General features: G+C 51.1%; 1 non-coding gene across 1 annotated transcript in view; it reads right to left on the bottom strand.

Annotated features, from left to right (window-relative positions):
* LOC126442993 (small subunit ribosomal RNA) overlaps window positions 1-68 on the bottom strand; it is a 1,909-nt gene extending 1,841 nt beyond the window's left edge. Inside the window, exon 1 of the ribosomal RNA XR_007581799.1 lies at window positions 1-68. This exon is cut by the window's left edge and continues 1,841 nt beyond it. This is a non-coding gene — a ribosomal RNA (small subunit ribosomal RNA).
* Between the last annotated feature and the right edge of the window lie 4,932 nt (window positions 69-5,000).

Raw genomic sequence — 5,000 nt, 5'->3', positions numbered from 1 at the left:
TTGTACTGAGACATGCATGGCTTAATCTTTGAGACAAGCATATGACTACTGGCAGGATCAACCAGGGAGCTGCGTCAACTAGAGCTGAGCAGCCGGCCGCCCGGGAGTGTGTCCCGGGGGCCCGCGCGAACACGCAAGCGTCCGCTCAATTATTCTGCAAACAGGAGGAGGCTGAGCTCCCCTGCACAACACACCTCGAAACCCTCTCAGGTCCCGGCGGCGCGCAGCGCCGTCCTAAGTACTTGGTCGGGTTCGAGAGAGGCGCAATCGCCCGGAGTTAGGCGAGTAGACGCTTTAGGTGCGACCACCCGTGCTCCCAACTGAGCTTGCCGCTGCCGACAGAGGCCCGGGAGCGTGCTGTCGTGGCATTGCCGGCGGGAGACAACACGCGCCACCTACGGTGACCGGCAGCTCCAACGCCAGCGCCACAGAAGGACAAAAGCCCCACTTGGGTGCCGAAGCGAACTCTCCCAGCACAGCGCACGCGCCAACACGTCCGCACAGCTGCGATACAAACCACCTGCGAGAACCGCTGGGGCGACCGAGCAGCAGACGGCGTCGCGGCGCCGAGCGCCGGGCGGCGGCGCATCCTCAGCGCACACAGTCCTCAATCGGACCAGCACACTGCAGATGGCCACCGCGCTTCGCACCGGGCCCGCGAGGACCTACTTTGGCCGCAAGGCGCCGCGAGCAGGGGGCGCCGGCGCGCAGCTGCGCCGCCTGCCGCGTCCGTCGGCCGGCGCGCCTGCCACTGGCCGCCCCCACCAGCCGGCTGTAGCGCGTGCGCCCACGCACCGCGCTGCCAGCACGCCGGGCGGCCCCCCCTCACCGGCCGGGGACGGTCCCACCCAGCCACCGCCGCGTATCGCCTCACACCCAGATCCCCTTTCGCGTTCGTGGGCATGGTGGGTCCCCTTTCACGTTCGTGGGCATGGTGGGTATCCCTGAAACAACCGGTTAATAGCTCGACCGATCGTCGCCAACACTGATTCACCTCTAGCGAGAACAACCGCACCACAACGGGTTACCTGTTGTTCATTTGCGTAACGTCACCAGCAAACGTAGACGTCCATCGCCATTTGCAACGAGTATTGCATGCCTGTGTCAGGTGTCACAACACACTACGTCTGCCCACATAGACGCAACAACATGTGCACGCCTCGAGAACACGTGGAAGGTAGCCCCCGTACGTATGCGGTGTCCATTGCGCGAACGACTGTCAGCCGGCCTCTGCAGGATGTCGCAGATGTGGAACGCGGTGCAACATGCTATCACGGTGTGTGAGAAGAGACGACTACGTCCGAATACACGCTCCACTACATCAACAGACTGCTCATGCTGATCGCCATCCAGGGCGTCCGTTCCTCCCACACGTCTGAATGGCGTACCACACTGCAATCCAGCTCTTATAGGGAGACGACACGTAGCTGCGTGCACAATATTTGGACTGTATGGTCTGCCGTTGCTAGGCGCAGTCGTCGTACGGTCACACATGTGCCACGATGTATCATTCAGTACATACGGACCAATGTGCAGTACAGTTTGTGGGTTTTGCGTACATCGGCGGACAGGTGACAGGCCGTACCACAACGTAGGCTGAGTACGTCGGCATGCGAAGGGCATTGAACATGCAAACTTCTCAACGACCAGCTTGCGAAGGCAGGGGGGAAGGGGGGGGGGCATGTACGTCCTGCTGCTATCCACATTACAGTGTATAGCAGGAGCATGTGGAAAGTCAGCAACACCTGCAAGGTGTTTAACATGACGCGATACACAGGGGACCGGGCAGTGCGAATAGCGAACTATATTGCGAGGGTTGCGGTTAGGCAACACTACACTAATTTAACGAGTTGCATAACAATTACAGAGCAGGTTCAGCGACAACGTGCGTCAGGTTAAGGCGCAATATAGGTTAGGTTGAGGCACAATATAGGTTAGGTTAAGGCACAACATGGGTTACGTTAAGGCACAAATTGGGTTACGTTAAGGCACAACATGGGTTACGTTAAGGCACAACATGGGTTACGTTAAGGCACAAATTAGGTTACGTTAAGGCACAAATTAGGTTACGTTAAGGCACAAATTAGGTTACGTTAAGGCACAAATTAGGTTACGTTAAGGCACAAATTAGGTTACGTTAAGGCACAAATTAGGTTACGTTAAGGCACAAATTAGGTTACGTTAAGGCACAAATTAGGTTACGTTAAGGCACAAATTAGGTTACGTTAAGGCACAAATTAGGTTACGTTAAGGCACAAATTAGGTTACGTTAAGGCACAAATTAGGTTACGTTAAGGCACAAATTAGGTTACGTTAAGGCACAAATTAGGTTACGTTAAGGCACAAATTAGGTTACGTTAAGGCACAAATTAGGTTACGTTAAGGTACAATATGGGTTAGGTTAAGGTACAATATGGGTTAGGTTAAGGTACAATATGGGTTAGGTTAAGGTACAATATGGGTTAGGTTAAGGTACAATATGGGTTAGGTTAAGGCACAACGTAGGTTAGGTTAAGGCACAACATAGGTTAGGTTAAGGCACAACATAGGTTAGGTTAAGGCACAACATAGGTTAGGTTAAGGCACAACATAGGTTAGGTTAAGGCACAACATAGGTTAGGTTAAGGCACAACATAGGTTAGGTTAAGGCACAACATAGGTTAGGTTAAGGCACAACATAGGTTAGGTTAAGGCACAACATAGGTTAGGTTAAGGCACAACGTAGGTTAGGTTAAGGCACAACGTAGGTTAGGTTAAGGCACAACGTAGGTTAGGTTAAGGCACAACGTAGGTTAGGTTAAGGCACAACGTAGGTTAGGTTAAGGCACAACGTAGGTTAGGTTAAGGCACAACGTAGGTTAGGTTAAGGCACAACGTAGGTTAGGTTAAGGCACAACGTAGGTTAGGTTAAGGCACAACGTAGGTTAGGTTAAGGCACAACGTAGGTTAGGTTAAGGCACAACGTAGGTTAGGTTAAGGCACAACGTAGGTTAGGTTAAGGCACAACGTAGGTTAGGTTAAGGCACAACGTAGGTTAGGTTAAGGCACAACGTAGGTTAGGTTAAGGCACAACGTAGGTTAGGTTAAGGCACAACGTAGGTTAGGTTAAGGCACAACGTAGGTTAGGTTAAGGCACAACGTAGGTTAGGTTAAGGCACAACGTAGGTTAGGTTAAGGCACAACGTAGGTTAGGTTAAGGCACAACGTAGGTTAGGTTAAGGCACAACGTAGGTTAGGTTAAGGCACAACGTAGGTTAGGTTAAGGCACAACGTAGGTTAGGTTAAGGCACAACGTAGGTTAGGTTAAGGCACAACGTAGGTTAGGTTAAGGCACAACGTAGGTTAGGTTAAGGCACAACGTAGGTTAGGTTAAGGCACAACGTAGGTTAGGTTAAGGCACAACATAGGTTAGGTTAAGGCACAACATATGTTAGGTTAAGGCACAACATAGGTTAGGTTAAGGCACAACATAGGTTAGGTTAAGGCACAACATAGGTTAGGTTAAGGCACAACATAGGTTAGGTTAAGGCACAACGTAGGTTAGGTTAAGGCACAACGTAGGTTAGGTTAAGGCACAACGTAGGTTAGGTTAAGGCACAACGTAGGTTAGGTTAAGGTACAACGTAGGTTAGGTTAAGGTACAACGTAGGTTAGGTTAAGGTACAACGTAGGTTAGGTTAAGGTACAACGTAGGTTAGGTTAAGGTACAACGTAGGTTAGGTTAAGGTACAACGTAGGTTAGGTTAAGGTACAACGTAGGTTAGGTTAAGGTACAACGTAGGTTAGGTGAAGGCGCAATGTAGGTTAGGTTAAGGTACGATATACCTTAGGTTAAGGTACAATATCGCTTAGGTTAAGGTACAATATAGCTTAGGTTAAGGTACACGTTGTAGGGAAAGGTGTATTTTGGGGGGGGAGGGGGCGGCAGGTTCGTTGATAGTGATTATCGTAAGTGCATGCCTGCGGGATCATCCGATTTGTCACGTCAGGATGCACTTGTGGCTCATGACAGGCGGCGCTCCGATTCCAAGGTTGTGGCAGATCTGTGTCTTTCATTCCTGCCATTGTTTGTGTACTGTGACAGGAGGCAGTATTGTGATGTTGGGTGCACCCCTGTGTAGGACATGTGTGGGTGTTCGTGGCTTAGCTGAGCAATGGCGGATGTCGGAAGGGTGGGATATTCTGTTTTCTGGGTGGACCTCCCGGTCTGGTTATGATAGTGTGGATTGTGTAATGTGGCGGAGAGGATGCACCGGATGTTCTTCCATGCTGGTGGTTAGATATTGTGTGTGTGCCTGTTAGAGGCAGAGAGTAGTGTGTGATAGTGTCTGGCTGACGTGTGGTTCTCATTGTGTGCAGAGTCTTTCAGCATGTATAGGGACGGTTGTATATATTATCTGTATTCTGATGGCTCTGCATCTATTACTAATCAGTGCCGTGTATACGGTTACTCTGGTTCCAGTCGAAACTGTTCTATCTCTGTACATTAGTGACACTGCGGCTCCACTATGTTGCCGCCCCTGTCGGCCGTTTCCCCCAGTGTGTGGCTAATGATTATCAGCAATCAGTCTATTAGTCAATACCGGTAGTGTGACGACGTGAAATGTCCGGGATGGGGGAAGCTACACGCTTCCCGTGGGTCAGGGCCTAGAAAGACTCTTCCCACGCAGGAGGCTCGGACTGTCATTACTCTTCCGAGAAATATATTTGCCCAGCGTTTTTTGCGACTGCGAGTGCGACGCGTACGAGTACCGACATGGATGGGGCGCTTCCTAGCTGATCGCTCAGCATCGGAGAAATATATTTGCCCAACGTTTTTTGCGACTGCGAGTGCAACGCCCAAGGGTACCGACGTGGATGGGGCGCTTCCTAGCTGATCGCTCGGCATGGGAATCCGTACAGTGAGCAATGCGATCGCGTCTGTAGCTTGTACGTGGTACAGCTCGCAGCTCATGTATAGGGACAGCGGGAATGTCGCATATTGGACATAACTCTTCATG

The sequence above is a fragment of the Schistocerca serialis genome, unplaced genomic scaffold, assembly GCF_023864345.2.
Source record: "Schistocerca serialis cubense isolate TAMUIC-IGC-003099 unplaced genomic scaffold, iqSchSeri2.2 HiC_scaffold_142, whole genome shotgun sequence".
Classification (NCBI taxonomy): Eukaryota; Metazoa; Arthropoda; class Insecta; order Orthoptera; family Acrididae; genus Schistocerca; species Schistocerca serialis.
Note: the sequence above shows the minus strand (reverse complement) of the source record. Positions and strands in the feature narration are given on the sequence as shown.